General features: G+C 34.4%; 1 protein-coding gene across 1 annotated transcript in view; it reads left to right on the top strand.

Moving 5' to 3' along the window:
- Positions 1–19,231, top strand: part of LOC105537767 (interleukin-1 receptor accessory protein-like 1) — an 847,405-nt gene that overhangs the window by 326,230 nt on the left and 501,944 nt on the right. The gene's annotated exons all lie outside the window — the stretch shown is intronic.

The following is a 19,231-nucleotide window of genomic DNA, read 5'->3' as shown; positions in this document are numbered from 1 at the left end:
CTCACTCTGTCACCCAGGCTGGAGTGTAGTGGTGCGATCTCAGCTCACTGCAACATCTGCCTCCTGGGTTCAAGTGATTCTCCTGCCTCAGCCTCCCGAGTAGCTGAGATTATAGGCATGTGCCATCATGCCCTGTGAATTTCTATATTTTTAGTAGAGATGGGGTTTCGCCATGTTGGCCAGGCTGGTATCGAACTGCTGACCTCAAGCGATCCTCCTGCCTTGGCCTCCCAAAGTAGCAGGGTAAGCCTCAGTCGTGTATTTTCTTTCCTTTTTTTTGTTGTTTTGTTTTTATTACATGCATGAGCCACCATGCCCGACCCAGTCATGTATTTTCGATACAAGCAGGGTGTCATTGACATCTACCACATGTCTACAAGGCATTTCTTTCTTCTGCATGTAGTGTTTAAGAAGGTGTACATAAAATTCCTGTCCTTGCTTCCTTTTCTAAGCTTGCATTTCTTTTCCTCCCCTTAAAAAGAAATGATAATAGCTTAACCAATTAAAGCAATTTCTGATAATGCATGATATAATAGATTATGTTATCAGGACTAGGTAAGACAGTCATCAACTAACCGAATATCTTAACGTTGGAGTTTATTATGAGCTACCTATGTGCATATATTCTATGGGCAAAATATTATAATCATATAATACATACATATGTGTCTTTTAAGATACTTCTGTGTGGTTTTTCTAAATAATTGTATTATATTTAAATTATGAGAAAAGTTAAAATATTAACTAATAAGTAAAATTACATGTGTATATATGTATGGGATATATATAACCATATATATTATATATGTATATATGTGTATGATATATATTACCCATAGTCTTCCCTCTTTCTCCGTTACAAAATAGACCTATAGGTATAGTTTTTGTTTTAACACAAACTTCTATTGAAGATGCAAAATATTAGAATTTCTTATCTTGCTGTCAAATTCAAGCATTATCATCCTCATGGCAACATTAATAATAGCTGTTTACTGTACCATTTGTATGTACCAAGCACTACTCTAGGAGATTTATAAAAATTAAATTGTTTAATCATAAATAAAGAATTATGAAGTGAATTTTGAGAACATGGAAGGTCAAAGCCACACTGTAAGTGGAAGAGATGGAAAAAATGGTATATAAAATTGGTCTGAATATCTGGATTAAAATTTCTAGCATTCTTAGTTGGATTAGTATATATAACAAAATACTGTGTAGAGCTCAAAACAACTGCTATTCATTGTAAGCATATTTCTCACAGTAGGTACTTAAATGATCTTCAAGCCTGAGCATCAGCCACAGCATCACTGAGCAAAGTAGAGAAAGTGGTTGTGAATCTGACAGGCCATACCTTAACATCTGGCACAATAAATCATTATTATGAAATTCTAAAGGTTAGAAATGAGTGATAATTTAAATGTTTACATTAAAGAAGTCACGTTTTAAATTTCTGTGTTCTTGGCAAGTTATACTTCTTAGCCACAGTTTCCTTGTTCATAAAATGGGGGCATTTGTTAGATCTGTAAGGCTCCTTCAAGCCCTAAAATTTCTACAAATTCGTGATTCCTTTTAGTTAACATTTTATCACCAAACTAAATTAGTTTAAAGGTTGAAAGAATATGAGATTTAAACCCCATGAGTTATTCTATTGCATTAAATTCAGAAGACCAATAGAGAAAAAAGTGTAAAACAAATATATGCAATAGAGAAATATCAAAAGTTTTCTGTAATATTTCCACATGTATGTATACATTGAAATAACAATTTTAATAGTTACCATTTAAATAAAATCCTATGTTGTAACTTAGAGAATAAAAGCTTTTCTAAGGAATTCAATAATTAGAGACTTTTATAGTATGTTGCCTTAAGATTCTCTTTTGATTTGCTTTGAAGTATCTGTTACTTCTTTGAAGTTTGTTTTTTTTACATTTAGTTTCAGATAATTTCTCCCATTACATTTTTCTTCCATAATCTCCAAGATAAACACATTTGATTTATTATTAAAATGCAGTAGATTTCACTAGATCTTTAAAGTGCAGTACAAAGTATGATTTTCTATGTGTTATTATTACCACTATTAATCTGTAATTTTAAAGTATTGCATATACTTATATTATTTTCAAGTTTGTGGATCACATTTCCTAGACAGTAATGAGAAATACGTGCTTCTAGTTAAATGGATATTCAAAAAGTATCATATATTTGCTGTGGACTTTCATCTCAGTGAATTTGTGAATGTATTATTTATAATAAAATTTAAATAAGTGAATGCTAAAAAAGTTTTTCCTTTTGCCAGGGGATTTACCATAAAGAGAACAAAATGGATCTACCCCATATTTAACACTGATTTTCCTGATGGAAAACCAGTAATTGGGATGGGAATGAAATGGTGAGATTCAGAACAAGTTCAACTCTCTACGTGGTATCTTTCGGAATTAGAACATTTTGAATGAATTTGTATTTCTTTAATAACTACTAAAATATGTCATTATATTAAGATAGTCATATTTACAGTCTTCATACTAATTCTTGAAATCACAACATTTTATTTCGTATGTAAAGAACAATTGCAAAAACCTCTGTCTTGATGGAGTTAATAGTTCAGTGGGGGAAAGGGTGATAATAAGAAAGTAAAAGATGGTATGTAGAAAAATAAAAACACAGAAGGGCAGTAGGAAGTGTACATGTGTGAGATATAATTCTCAGTAAGATAAAGAAGGCCTTTAACTGAAAAATTAACATTTGAGTGAAAACTGAAAGAAGGCAAGTATTATTAGTGCAGACATTCTCACACTGCTATAAAGAAATACCCGAGACTGGGTAGTTTATAAAGGTGAGAGGTTTAATTGACTCAGAGTTCCACATGGCTGCGGAGGCCTCAGGAAACTTACAATCATGATGGAAGTCAAAAGGGAATCCGTGACCTTCTTCACGTGGTGGCAGGAGAGAGCAGAGTGAGGAGTGAAGGGGAAAGAGCCATTTATAAAACCATTAGATCTCTTGAGAACTCACTCACTATCACAAGAATAGGATGGGGCAAACCACCCCCAATATCCGATCACCTCTCATGAGGTCTCTCCCTAGACATATTGGGATCATAGGGAGTACAATTCAAGATGAGATTTGGGTGGGGACATAGCCAAACTATATCAGCAAGGGAAGAAACCATGCAGTTGTCTGTAATAGGAATTTCAGGATGAAGGAACTGCTAGGACAAAGGCTCTGAGTCAAAAGCACATTTGGATAGTCACAGTAAGTGGGAGTGTGGTAGGAGATCAAGTCAGAAACGTAATGAGGTAATAGGAAGCTTGGGCCGTGGTGAGAAATTTTATATTTGCTAGATGAGGTAAGAGTGAAATAAGCATTAAGAAGGAATTAAGTGGTTGGATAATTGAGTAAAATATGGTTTGAGTGCCTCAAAAAAAGAGCAAATACAAATAGAGAAAATACTAATGATTTCGCCAGCTACCAAAGTATTTTTGGAAAAATTAATATATTCTCATTAGGCATATGTATATATCCAAGTTATTTAGGTAAATCATTTGATTTAAACTGATAAGTAAGATATTTTACAGTCTTTCATTCTTTCATTTTTTTCATTTATTTCTTGAGTATCTATTATGTATCACAAGACAAAGTCACATCATACTCTCAAGCTTACAGTCTAAGTCTACAATGTAAGTCTAATATATCCAGCCAAAGTTAAGTTTGCATTTATTTTGCATGATAATCAATGTTAGAATCGTTTCAAGTAACACTTGGAAAGATAACCTAAAGTGAAAAAGTTTAGAGAGTGATTTATTTATTTATTTTTTTTTGAGACGGAGTCTCGCTCTGTCGCCGGGCTGGAGTGCAGTGGCCGGATCTCAGCTCACTGCAAGCTCCGCCTCCCGGGTTCACGCCATTCTCCTGCCTCAGCCTCCCGAGTAGCTGGGAATGCATATTATTTTTCATATTGGAAACATGAATCTTACTTGTGAAAAATAACCTTGATACTCTGAGGAAAAGTAACCAGTTTTTTTGTTTGTTTGTTTGTCTTTTGGTTAAACCATTAAGTGTGATGTTAGCTATAAACTTTTGTGGATATTCTTTGTCATGTTGGGGAAGTCCACTTTTATTCCAGATTTTCTGACAGTTTTTATTATGAATGAGTGCTGGATTCTGCCAAAGGCTTTCTTTACATGAATTCATATGATTATATGATTTTTCTTTAGTCTCTTGATGTAGTGGATTGCATTAATTCATGTTTTATTATTTTTATTTTTATTATTATTTTTTGAGACAGAGCCTCACTCTGTCACCCAGGCTGGAGTGCAGTAGCACGATCTCGGCTCACTGCAACCTCTGCCTCCTGGGTTCAAGCAATTCTCATGCCTCAGCCTCCCTAGCAGCTGGGATTACAGATGAGTACCACCACATCCGGCTAATTTTTGTATTTTTAATAGAGATGGGGTTTTGCCATGTTGACCAGGCCTGTCTCAAACTCCTGGCCTCAAGTGATACATACATCTCAGCCTCCCAAAGTGCTGGGATTACAGGCGCAAGCCACTATGCCCAACCTAATTGATGTTTTAAATATCAAACCAGCATTGCATACCTGGTATAAATCACAGTTGTTCTTGGTGTATGTAATTTTTTATGCTTTGGTGTATTAGATTTTTTAATAGTTCATTGAAGATTTATGCATATACATTTATGAGAGATATTTATTTATAGCTTTTATTTGTTATAATGTCTATCTGGGTTTGGTACTAAGTTAATACTAGCCTTTTAGAAAAAGATAGGAACAATTTTCTTTACTTCTGTTTTATGAAATATATTGGAAGATTAATATTGCTTCCTTAAATGTTTGGTCGAATTTCCTGGTGAAATAATCAGGTCCTTGTTCTTTTGTTCTTAGAAGGTTATTAGTAATTAATTCATTGTATTTAATAGACATAGACCTATTTAGATTATCTGTGTCTCCTCGTATGAGTTTGTGTCTTTCAAGGAACTGGTTTATTTAATATAATTTATCCAACTATTGACCATAGAGTTATTTATACTATTGCTTTATTACCATCTAATATCTGTGGGATCAATATTTTACTTTTGATATTGGTAATTTTTGTCTCTATCATTTTTTTCTTGGCTGACATGGCTAGTGGTTTGTCAATTTTATTGATCTTTCCTGAGAACCAACTTTTGATGTCTTTTTTTTCTATTTTCCTTCTTTCGGTTTCACTGTTTTCTGCTCTAAATTTTGATGTTTATTTTCTTTTTTAGATATAAAGTGTTGTTCTTTCTCTGGTTTCCTAGGGTGAAAGCTTAGAGTTTGAGATCTTTCTTCTTTTCCGGTACATTTACATAATACTCTAAATTTCCCTTAAGCACTATGTTCCCTACATCCCATAAATTTTGGTCAGTTGTGTTTTCATTTTCATTTAGAAATATTCTAGAATTTCTCTTAAGAATTCTCCTTGACTCATTTATTTGGAAGTATGTTTAATTTTCAAATATTTGGAGATTTTCGAACTGTCTTTCTGTTATTGATTTTTAGTTTAATTCCATTCTGGCCTGAAAGCATACTTCATATTATTTCTATTCCTTTTATATTTGTTAAAGTGTGCTTTATGGCCCAGAATGTGGTCTATATTGGTGAATGTCCCATGTGAGCTTGAGAATAATGTGTATTCTGCTGTCATTGGATAAAGTACTCTATTAATGTCGAATGTATCAAGTTAATTGATGATGCTGTTCAGTTCAACTGTATCCTGACAAATTTTCTGCCTACTTGATCTATCAGTGACTGAAAGAGGAGGGTTGAAATCTCCAACTTTAACAGTGGAGTTACCTATTTTTCTTTTTATGTCTATCAGTTTTTGCCTCATGTATTTCGATACTCTCATTAATATGTATTAAAGATGTTATGACTACTTGAAGAATTAACCCTTTTTTATTATGTAGCATCCTTCCTTATCCTTGATACTTTTCTTGATCTGAGGTCTACTTTATCTGACATTGATGTGGCTATTCCAGCTATTTTTTAAAAATAATGTTAGCATGATATATCATTCTTTATTCTTTTATTTTTAACCTATCTGTCTTTGATACTTAAAGTGATTTCTTGTTAACAACATCAAGTTCAGTCTTATCTTCTCATTTACGCTTACCATCTCTGTTTTTTAATTGGTTTATTTTGACCATTCACGTTTTAAGTAAATATTGATACAGATGGATTAATAACTTTCATATTTGTAACTGTTTTATCTTTATTGCATTTGTTCTTTGGGGAAAGGAAGTTAAAGTCACTAGGTTTATTATTCCTTGAAACATAAATTAATGGCTCTGGGGGGATATATGCAGGTCTGTCTGAAAGTGTCTATTGTGAACTTCTAGCTTTCTTTTTTTTAAAAGCCTTGACCCTGCAGAAACATGAAAATGTTCATATAGCATTGTTTCCTGACAGTTTATAGCCAATTTATGTCAGTTCCATAATTTTTAAACTTAGAAGATTTCATTAACCTCCTTATTTCCTTTTTATAAACATTTTCACTTTCAAGCATTGTATTTAGCTTGATTCTGAACCTTACTCAGATGATTAACCCAATCCTTTAAGAAGATACTGAATTTCTGAAAAACTTTCTTAATAATATTGATTTAAAATGATGAATGATAGTCCCTTTAGTTCCCATTCATGCTTAAATTTTATAAAATAAAGTCCTTTTTATTTAGAATTTAAAGATTTTTTTCTTAAATATTGTGAGGTATTGCAGCAGTAACGGCTTTTTGTTTTTAGCAAACTTTTCTCCGGTTATAGTAAAAAACTGATTTATTCCCCTTCCCAAATTTGCAAACTCACCAAAAGTCCTCTATGTGTTCTTCCACAAAAATGTAATGCAGAAATTTGCTGTTGAATTCTCAAAATACAAATATGGCTTTAAAAAAATCTGTATCAACTTCTTCTGGATATATTTTGTGCAACAGCATTTTAAAATTCTTATTTATTCTTTTGACCACCTGTGAAATTTAGAGTATTGTATTTTAACCAGGCTAATATAATCAATTCTGCCAACTCTATATCAACTACAAGGAAATATTCTTATTTAAAACAAATAAATACCCCTAATTAGCTCTTCATTTCGTGAATTCTGAGAATGTGAGGCTCAGATAGTAACCATTAAAAAAGACAACTCAGAATGTTATTTGAGCATAAGTCTATTGTTTCTGTGACTTGAAAAGAAGCCTTTCTCCCACAAACTCCAAACTTCAAGGGATTTTCTTTATTTGATCTGAGAATCACTGATACCTTTTGCCGTTCTCGATGCAGCCTGATTCCTTGTTTGTTACAATTTTAACAATGACCACAAGGAAAAACATTTGATGTTAGTAATACGTGGAATCTTAGGATTCTGCGTCATTCCCTTTATTTTATAGGCCAACACATATTTACTACATTTCAACTGCATATATAGAAACAGAAAGTGAGATTTATATACTAAAGGATGAAGTACAGTGTCACAAAAGCAGAAGAGGAAAGAATTTCAAGAAGGCTGAAACTGTCATCAGTGTTAGATTCAACACTATTTTTTTCATTAAAAAAGAAGTAATTTTTATTTGAAAAGTTAAAAACAAACAAACATTTTGTAAAGCTTTTGGAATGAGTCTTACTACACTATACTTGTTTTTGTAAGACTGCCTGACCCTAGAAATTCTAAGATAGATGACTAACGTAGATAATGGTTGCTGCTTAAGTTTGCTTATGTGTAACCCTAATTCATCACTGTCCGATGGTTAATAGATTTAGAGTAGCTGCATTAAAAAAAAAACCACGTGCACCCTTTTTTAAAAACATAATCTGTCTTGTCTTTGTCAAGTTGGCAATAGAAAATGTAGTTTTATTTTGATAAAGGTTGAAGAATGTATTGGGAGAAGATATCTGATGGCATTAAAAATGTCTCCCTCAAAGCAATGTAAGATATCAGAGTTTCTTATTGAGGCTCAATCTCTTGACACAGTCACACACCAGTAATTTCCTAAAGGCAGTACAGAATACTAATGGGTGATTATTGTTTAGAAAAGAAAATGCAAATATATTCTGAATTGAATGAATGTTATATTAAAATTAGATGATGAATATTTGAAATGAGGGAGAAAAAGTTCCTTACAAGAAAAATCTCATGAATCATTAATATTTCCACTATAGAGCAAGTTGATTTTTTATTTTAGTACAGTAATGCATAGTATCACATCGAGTCATCTTTTGCTTATACAGTTAGAAGGAATTTTTCAGGAAAGTATTTACTTCATAAATAAAGCCTTTTTTTTTCTGGAGGTAATTGAGGTCGCATAGCAGTGTCTTCAGTACAATTAACGTTCCACGTGAAAAGAAAATATACACAAACTTTGGGTGGAGAATAATACATATTTCAAACACATCAATAATTCATTTGACTTGAAGCATAGTGGGTGTGTGTCTTACATGCTATGCCATTTTCTCTGCTAGAATTCCACTTCCCCCATCGTATCATCTCAACTCCCATCACTCCTCTTCTTTTTTTTTTTTTTTTTTTTCTGAGACGGAGTCTCTGTCGCCCAGAGTGGAGTGCAGTGGCTGGATCTCGGCTCACTGCAAGCTCCGCTTCCTGGGTTCTCGCCATTCTCCTGCCTCAGCCTCCTGAGTAGCTGGGACTACAGGCACCCGCCACCACGCCCGGCTAATTTTTTTTGTATTATTATTATTATTTTTTATTAGAGACGGAGTTTCACTGGGTTAGCCAGGATGGTCTCGATCTCCTGACCTCGCGATCCGCCCGCCTCAGCCTCCCAGAGTGCTGGTATTATAGGCGTGAGTCACTGCGTCCAGCTCCCACAACTCCTCTTTAAATTTTAGTTCAAATATCACTTCCTCAGGAAGGCATTCCCAGATTCTCAGATATTGTCAGCATCTACTCTATTTATTTGTATCGAGTACTTATCACATATAGAATTAAAGATTGGTCGTTTAATGGTGTTATCTATCACTAAAAAGAAAGTTCTTATTGTCATGAAACGTGATTGCATGGTTCACCGTTGTATTCCTATGGCCAGAAATGGCACTTTGAACATAATATCCACTCAATAAATGTTTGCTAGGATTACTGAAAAAGGAGACTTTTTAAATGGGGCTAGAAGATATATTGGTTCCAATCGTCAGGGACTTAGGATTTTTGTTTGTGTGTTTAGGCTACTAGGGAGCCATGAAGAGTTTTTTTATCAGTAGATTGACAAAAGGAAAGCAATACTCTTGTCAGGTTGTAATGTGTAGAGAGCTTTAAGTGTAGTTAAACTGCAGGGAAGGACACTATTAGAGTACTGATGGCAGTTCACCTTGAAGACAGTATGGTAACAATAACATAGGAGATGGTAGCATTAGGAAAATATTCATGATACATTCCAAGGGAAGAATTCATAGCACTTTGGCTTTGATTCCATGTGGAGGAGGAGTATCCTAGATAATTTTAAGGTTTTGAGCCAATGGATAAGATGAGTGGTAATGACATTACTCAAGAAAAGTCAATTCAAGAAAAAGCATGTTTGAGGAGGGATAACAATAGCAACAAAGGCATCAAGTTGACTCTTAATGAGAACATGCTGTCTTATATCATAGTAGATACTACACACATTCTTTCTGATTTGCACAGTAATTCAGTGTTACTCTTCCACTTGAACCATTATGGAAGGTAAGGCTCTTGGAGGTTTAGAAACTTGCTTACAGTCCAACAGTTAGGATGTGGCAGAATTTGGATTTTATTCCGAATTTTATGCTGCCTCCATTATGCCATTTTAGAGAGGATAAGATGTTAAGATAGAGAAATGATAGAAAAAATATGTGTATATATACACATATACAAACATCCATGTATATAATGTATGTGTATATTATAGATGTATGAGCGTGTGTGTGTCTGTGTGTGTATTTGATGTGTATGAGAAATTGAAACACATTTATGTATGGATATTTAGGAAGTGGTGAGGAATTTTGAGATGAGGATTCTGCAGTGATATTGGTGTTGGAAATGGGCAATTTATTCCCACATCAAGTTCTAACATTTAAAATGCCCCTGAATTTGTATTAAGAAACTTGTCTTGCTAAATCTTCATTCTATCAGATTAATACTAGCCATAGAGCTTATAAAGGGAATCATTGTTCTAACCTTTTGAAAAGTTTTTTTTTTTTGTAGCTAAGTTTAAAAAAATGGAATCAGCAAAAGTTTATGGTTGTTTGTCATCCAGAGTGTTTCCATTAAAAAGGTTTTGTGATTATTTTATTCAGTTATATTAATAATAAACTTTTTTTAAATTTATGGTTATTGTGTTTCATCAGATTCTTCTATTTGTGGTGACAGGTAACTTAACACCCTTAAAAATAGCTGTTTACAAGATGCCATTCTGTAATGTGGGTTTCTTTCTCTTTTAGTGGGAGGTCCTAATGAGCAATGTAATGATCCAGGAAGATGAGCAAAGGGAATTAATAATTGAAGATTGAGTACAAGAATTGTTCTGTAGTTTATTAAAATAATAAATCATTGAGTATTTTGGAGATAATCATTTCACATTAGAATAGAGAATATGATTGTACCAAAAAGGAACATGGGCAATCATTCTGTCTAGCTTTGTAAATTCTTGATCTGCAGCTCTAGAATTTTGGTTCTGACCAGTTTATGCTGACTACATCCATTTTTGAATTACATATATAATTTTAAATTGTACTTCATAGTCTTATGCTTAACAGTGTGTTGCCTTTGAAAGGCATTTCAATTTCAATGTAAGCATTTCTGAACTCCTCAAATTGATGGCAAGCTTCTCCTTTAGGGTCAGCATATGTTTTCTGCAGATTTTTATATCCTTTAAACTGCCTAATGGTGAGCTGAATACAAAATAAAAAGTAATATGTAGGCCAGCTACTTCGAAGGCTGAGGCAGAAAGATCACTTGAGCCCAGGAGTTCAAGGCTGCGATGAGCTATGATTGCATCATTGCACTCCAGCCTGGGTGACAGAACAAGACGCTGTTTCTAAAAATAAAATGAAATAAACTTAGGGAATTAGATACAGCATCTCTTATGGCATAGAAACATGAAGATATTTGTTTCTGTCAACTCAGGCTGAAAATCTGATAAAATGGAACAATCTAGTTGACGTTCAGCTCTGGCTATATAACTTCCGTTTTCTCACCTATAAAATGGTGATAATCAAAGCATTTACCAGTTGTATGTTATCAGAAATTGAATTTTAGGTACTTCTGTGAGCATTTGGAATCTTGTTAATGTTATCATTTTTCCTAATACCATCATGTGATATATAATACTGAGAACTTGGAAAATACTACCTTGTGTTTTTATACCGAGAAAACTCAAGTATATATAAATAATTAGGGTAATTTGAATGAGATAAATTTCAGCAATTAAACAGTTAAAAATTTCACTATTTCTATATTTTTTATGTGCTAAATGAAGACCTAGAAAACTCAATGGGATGAGAGCAAATACCTAGACATTGTGCCGGATCAGTACAGAAAGATAAATGAGGTAAACATGGACTCTACACTTAGGAAACTTAGAGAATTGACATAAGCGCAGGAAATACAACACACATATCAAAGAAATGTAGAGTCATCAATTATTTGAACAATGTAAAATTTTCATCATATAGCCATCTAGCATTGAATAATTTTAAATGATCTCAAGTCTCATTATTGTAAGTCACTTCCCCTTCTCCCACAAATGGCCTTAAATTATTCCACCAACTCTGTATCTTATTACTTCTTTTGTCAAAGAGAATATTTGGTAAGTAAAATTTTAAGTAAATTGCTTCAGAATGTCACCATCTTCTTTCAGACTTTTATGTACACTTCAACATTTGAACCTCCTTTTTTTTGTACTTAATGGGACTAAAAATATCTGCACTACCTGTATGACACATTGTTATTTGAATGCTTTGAAACTATAAAACACTTTGCAAATACTGAGTGTCATTATTTTACTCCAGCTAAACAAACAAGGTTGATATAGATGTGTTCAGTGTTGCTGACTGACAGCAAAACATGTTAGCTCAGCAAGAGATATTCTGTATATATTCTATGAAAATACTCACTGATGAACTTTCCATTAATAAAACTAATCACTTGATAAAGAGGATATTATTTGTTTCTTCTTCTATCCCATATTTTTACAAATTTAGGCATATGAACTACAGTCATATGAAAACCCAGGTTTTACAGTGAAAACTGTAGATCAGTGGCCCCCAACCTTTTTGGCACAAGGGACCAGTTTTGTGGAAGATAATTTTTCCATGGACAGATGATGGGGTGGGGGGCAGGTGGAATAGCATTAGTTAGATTCTCATAAGGAGCATGCAACCTAGATCCCTTGCATGCACAGTTTACAATATGGTTCATGCTTCTGTGAGAATCTAATGCCACTGCTGATCTGACAAGAGGCAGAGACCAGGCGGTAATGCTTGCTTGCCTGCCACTCACCTCCTGCTCTGTAGCCCAGTTCTTAACAGGCCATAGACTACTACCAGTCCACAGCCTGGGGGTCGGGGAACCCTGCTGTGGATTCTTGCTTCTTTCTCTGATATTTTACCATGTTTTAAGAAGACTTAGGGAAGATTATAGGTCTAGGCAATATAATGTAATGGCAAGTCCTCAGGTTCCAAAGTCGTAGATTTCCCTTTGTATCTTGGCCCCAACACTAATGATGTTTCTTTAGAAAAGTTGCGTAAAAAAACCATTTATTGAATGCCTGTAACATGTCAGGTACTGTTGCATATACTTTACATGTATGGGTTATTTACTATTCCCAGAAACACTAGAAGTACCTTATTATTATTGTTTGTATTTGATAGATTAGGTAGCTCAGGTATTAAAGAGTTGACGCAAGATTTGATCCCAACAGTGTTTTCCAGAGCCTGTTATTTTTTTACACCATGCTTCTCAGGCTCTGTTTATTATCTATAATGAGATTAAAAGATTATCTACTTTATCAGTTTTTGAGAATTAAATGAGACAATAGGTGATTAATAAATTACAATTCAACAGCACCTGTAAATGCTTTCGATATATGCCAAACATCTGTTGCGCAACATATTCATTTTTTTCAACTTGGGTAGCAGTGTTAAAACTAGCATAGCTTCTACATAGTGAAAAAGAAAAAAAGAATATATATATATGCTTGTTAATTTGAAATAGCTAATAAAGAACTAAGTGAAATCAGCTACTTATAAGTAGAATGAAAACATTAAAGCTAAGTACAATTTAAGAGGATGTAGTGCATTTTGATGGGCTGATTGTTGGTGTGGAAGAGACTATATTTCTTCACTACTAACATTCACTGTTAAATTGGATTAAGTTCCTAATTTTAGTCAGTCAAGCACATAAAACCTAGAATAACCACAGAGAGTGGGAGCAAATGTAGCCTACACCTTGGTCCCCAGCATCCCTAAGGAGGGCACATAACTCCCAGAAACACTGTCTCCCCATTCTTAGGTCAATTCTTGCTGGGACACTGGCTATTTATTCTCCCAGCTTACGTCATCATTCAGGAAGTTGTAAATGACAATCTATGAACATGCATTCAAAGGGAATGGTTACAAGCTCAGAATCAACCAGGGTCACATCTTCATTTGGGTTTAACATATTCAAGAACTAGTGTACCCTAAGCCTAAAAGTAGAGACTACCTCCAGCGCTCTAGCCCAGAATAGCTGTGTATTGTCAAGCCCTAACAGTTTATGAATAGATACTCTGCATGTGTTCTTTAGAACTGTGTGTTTGAAACTTTAATTTGTGTAGGAAGCACCTGCAGAGATTGTTAAGGAGATGATGAGCTGCTTGGCCTGACGTGGGGAGTGGGTTTTCTGCATATCCACCAGATTATCAGAGGATGCCCATGCAACTGGTCGATGGACCAAACTTGGAATACCAAGCCTGTAAAAGCACAGATGATGCATTACATAGGTGAGCTTCACACATTTGTAAGGAATTTTTAAGATAAATATTGTCAGATACCTAGAGCCAGATGACTGTAGTTTTAATCTGTGTGCTGCTCTGTTTTTTAAATTAACAGTTCTATTCCAGGGACCTTTTATTAATTATAATTTAGATCTGGAATGACTTTTTTTTCTAAATGGCTCCCAGTGTAATGACTGCGTCTTCAGATTCAGCAGCCATGTTTTCATTATCCTTTGAATCACAGAGTATAATTGTGCATTAGCGTTTGGGGCTTGTTTTTCCCTACTAAAAAACTCCTTTTCCTTGAGTCCTCTCTGATAAATTTCATTATTTTTTCCACTATGGAATAATAGTACTTCACTTTTGAAGCATGGGCCCAAGATCATAACCTCATTTTAATGTATTTTAACTGGGACTTCATTGCCTGAGGGAAGATGGATTATTAGTGACATGTGTCTTGCTTCTCGATACAGAAAAGATAATATAAAAGCAGTGTTTCTACTATATCTTAAAAAACAGTTTCATATATGCTAATTTGCTTTAATGATATTGTAGCCAAGGAAAATATTGTACTACTCATTTACCTTTATTTTTATATATTTTTCAACCTAAATGATAATTCTGGAGATTTTCATTTGCCTTATCTTGAAATCAAATTAAATCATTCTTTTGTGATATGATACGCGATTTGTGACATTTTGAGCCAACAGTATATTAAGATTTAATTTTCAGATCATTATAGACCTGGTGCTTAAACGAAATTTATTGAGACTAAGTAACTCTGATTACAATGATTGTGAGCTGGTGGTTCAAGTACAAGTGATTCTTAATAGGGGAGAAGACAGAGCATGTAATTGAACTTATCTCTGGATTTTTGAAAGATTAAGGCAATACCCGTTCTTCTAACCCCTCACTGGCTTCACATTTCAAACGCACTATACCTGAGTTGGAAATATCAGCAAATGTGTTTCTAGATAGATATGTGAAAATAAAGAATTATTGACTTACTGTGTTTTTTAAAATTGTGGTATACCATACATAACATTACTGCTTTAAACATTTTAAGTGTACAGCTCTGTGGCATTAAGTCCATTCACACTGTTGTGCAGTCATCATCACCAGCCATGTGTAGAACTGAGTTACTATTTTTTAAGATGTATTTTTTTCACTCAGATTCTTCTGAGTTTGTTACTGATGTCTAATTAAATGTATACTTATTTTTATATGTATGAGGTTACTTTTTAAATGGGAAAGTTGAGCTCCATCTGCCTGAGGGCACAGTAAAAATTTAACTTTCAAAAATGTAATTCCTGTTTTGCTGTTGTTGTTCCTCATGATTTCCTTTTTATATGACTATTTTCTTTAAACATATTGACAGTGAATTTGACAAGCTGTCACTTCTGGCAAATGCCACTTTTTCCATTAGTAATTTCCTTCTTTCAAGAAACAATATTAGTCGCTATATCTTATTACATTTCTCCTTTTAACACTGGTAATATAAATTTTTTTTAACTAACAGTTCTCACACAAAAATATCATACTGACACAAAAATTAGAGGACCAGAGGCATTTACTCAGAAAAATCAAACTCTTTTTCTTAGTAATGACAGTGACCCAACCAATAAAATAAATTGAGAAAATGACAAAATGAATGCATTTTTAGCTGAAATGAATGCCACCAATAACATTTTGGGAATTTGTATTTATAAGGCCCAATGCCCCCATGTAAGATTAGTTTTTCAAGATATTTTACAGGGCTAGGATATTAAAGTATTTGTTTCTCTATTGGAGCAGCTCTTTCAACAAGTTGCAGGACTAATCACACCCCTTTGCCAATTGCAGTTGAGATAGGCTCTGGGAAGGCAAAGTACAGGATGCCATGCAAGTGAAAACAGAAGTGACTAATGTTATGGATAGATGAAGGAAATTTCTCTGAACTTCAGAAGTGAGACTTGTTGCTAAATAGGTGTTTGGTATATGAAAACTCAGGATGAAGCATTCCTGCTAAAGAGAAAGGCCTGACTGAAAGCTCTGAGCTGGGAACGCAGCAGAGGGAAGCCTACCTTGGAAGGAGGGATTGGTGTGGCAAAGTGCTGGAGAACATAGGTTGTAGGTCATGTGAAACCTTGTAGGGGGTTTGAGCTTCTTGAAGCCTGTGAGTGCAATGAGAAGCCACTGAAAGGGTTTTAACAGGAAATTTAACATTGTTTCTAATTTTTATTTTTAGTAAAATAACTTGCTACTAAGTGGTGAATGGGAGACAAGAATGTCTATGAGGCTAAAGGCTGTTCCTGCTGAAGCCCCAAAATACTTATTTACTCTTTCTTGGTGTAAATGAGATGAAAGATACTGCAGGAACACCACATGTGTTCAATAACTGCGGGAGTGATATACTTGCCTACGGGGACATGAGCAGTACTTGAACAGCTGTTAATGTCTGTTGCCCTTAGGAAATTTATTTCATCAAGCATACAGTGTTTCAACCCTTATTAACTTATTTCATAAGGCATAATATATCTGACTGTGATCTGTTCACCTAATGCTACTCTGCTCTTTGCATGAGCGTGGGACAATCAATTGCTCTCTGTAGTTATAGTTTATAAATGTGCAATTACAGACGTTTATCATATCTCTGAAAATGTCTCTGCTCCCATAAAATTAACGTCATCTCCTTAAAAAGATGCTTACAATATATGCTGGATTATAGTTACTGTTAAAATGTATTCGGAAACAAAAATAGAATTGAAAACTATAGAGGAATTTTTTTAAAGCATAGGCTTTGGAATCAAACTTGTGTTTGAATTCCAGTTCTGCCACTTACCAGCCATTTGCACTTGAGTAAGGTACTTAGCCCTTGTGAACCTCAGTGTTTCATCTGGAAATAAGCATAATAACATCTACTTTATGAAGTTGTTGGTTATTTAAAGCCATCTATGAAAAATGGTTAGACCAGTGACTGACACATATGCATTCCGTAAGTGATAGATACATAAATAATATACATAAAAAATGAATGCTATAGCTGACAAATGAGCTTAAAAAGTCTATAATGCAAATTATTTTTATAAAGTATAAAATCCATGTGACCATATAATATACTAGGACAAGAATGCCTATTAGATTTCAGATTCAAGACAACACACTAAGTTTAAGTGTATTTATTTTTGCTAGGTTAGCTTTATGTATTTGCTTGAATAATTATTTAAATTTGTCTGATTGTACTATGGACTGGCAGGCAATAAATTTCATTATCTAGTGTTAAAATGTGAAGTGAAGACAGCTCAAAGTTCATTTAATTCTCATGCCTTATCTTTCTTGGGGATACAACGTACAACATCAGATAATTCTTTTGCCTTCTTTTCTTTTGTGCATCCAGTAACAGTTACATCATTTTTTTTTCTGAATCAGCCTTTTCACAAAACCATTATGTGATAAGCTCTTGTCTTGGAAAACCTCAACAGCTTCCTCAACACCTATATTTTAAATCCTGCTTAAATGAGATTAAAATACAGCACTCTGTTAAGCTGTAAAACTGGCTTTTTGCTTTTCAGTGGAGTGTTGGTTTGAATGTGTCATTTGACCTATATTGCTGCTCTGAATCTTCCTTGGTTGCCCCAATGATGACAGTTTCAATGATGTGGGTGTTTGCAGCAGAGTTGTTCCTAATAAGGAAGTAATGCTATTGTCTTTCAGACATCATTCAGCCTGAAAAGTACTATTTTTCCCACCTAGAGCTATAAATGTGTGTAAAATCTTTTCTTCTTCTGGTAGCATTTGCAGCAGCAGCAGGAAAGAAAAATAGTCCTAGTCGATTTGCAGCTTTTGTAGTTTTGGGGTGTTGTGGATTCACTCACCCTTCTTCAAAAGTTGTATACAAAGAGTTGATAGCTAAATGGTGACTGAAGTACTTGATTTATTAGTGTCTGGCAGTCATCCAGTATGTACTAGAATACAAGACTCTACGTCAACAATAGCTGCATAAAGAGTAAACTGCTCTGCCTGAACCTAAAATAAGGCCTTCTGCTGTCTGCCTGTTAATTAAAGACAAATGGGCCGGGAGTGGCTGATGATAAAACACAAAGAATAGGCAATTGTCATGCACACAGAGGCACTACCTGTGCCTCTTTGAGAAACAGACATCCCCTGACCTGGTTCTTACTTTGAGAGAAGCTATCCCAGCCCAGTAATACATTTTAGTTCCTTGCATGTGTAATTATGGCCATTGAAAAATAGGATACTACCTTTTTATTGGGTCAGGTAAGAAGATGGAGGAGGAGGGAGAGCAAAGTGCCCTACTTGAGGGTGGGATTGAGTTTAGAATGTAAAGAGAAGAGCAGAAAGCTTCCTTCTTACACAGATGAAGGTTCTGTCGATTCATCTAGAAAAATGAGTAAAAATAAGAAAAAAAAAAGGAGTGGAACTGTAGTTTCTAAAGTCTGTGGAGTTGGGATAAATGGTAGTTATAAAGACTAAGTGTGAACACTCATAGTTCTTTAATTTGATTGTATTACCACTTAATTCATAGTTTTGGAGGAAATAGCCATTACATTAGATGGCACATTAATTTTAAGAAGCAACCCAATTTTCAAAATGTTAAAATGGAAAAGAAAGCTAAAGGGTGATTGTTAGAACAAGCATCTCCAAATACTCTGTGTGAAGGCATTTTAATTTCATGCTATTGCAAAGTTAAACTCAAAAATGTTTCAAATTACTGGGTGTTATATACCCTTCTGGTGGAAGCCACATTTTCTCTTTCCTTTCTTTCCCTGTCTACCCTCCCTCTTCCCCCACTCCCCAAATCTATCAGTAAAGGCCACCTTGCTGTGGGGAGCTAGCTGAAAGAGACCATCTGCCTTAGGAATAAGCCTGCACTAGATTCAAACTACAAAGAAGCAGGTTGGGGGAAAGAGGAGGTGAGGATTTCAAGTCAAGAAAGCATTATCCTGCCTACTCTGGCAAAGTGATCTGCCAGCAGCCTATTTGGATTTAAACTGTGAGTTTAATTCTTTCCATTTAATACTTTTTTGTTGACTTTATAAAACCAAAAAATAAAGGAACACCCATGGCACTGCTGGAAAGAGATAACTGGTTTCTGAGGAACCTGTAGGCATTTTAGCCACTAACCAATGTATCAAAGTGGGCACAACTAACACAGGTTAACAGTTTACCCAAAGTAAGAAGCTTGGTTTGGAGTGAACAGCCCTTGTACTTTTGAGATTTTATTTTATGATCTTGTGAATTGATGTTCTGTGGGGAAAAC

The sequence above is a fragment of the Mandrillus leucophaeus genome, unplaced genomic scaffold (genome assembly GCF_000951045.1).
Source record: "Mandrillus leucophaeus isolate KB7577 unplaced genomic scaffold, Mleu.le_1.0 Scaffold1026, whole genome shotgun sequence".
In the NCBI taxonomy this organism is placed as follows: Eukaryota; Metazoa; Chordata; class Mammalia; order Primates; family Cercopithecidae; genus Mandrillus; species Mandrillus leucophaeus.
Note: the sequence above shows the minus strand (reverse complement) of the source record. Positions and strands in the feature narration are given on the sequence as shown.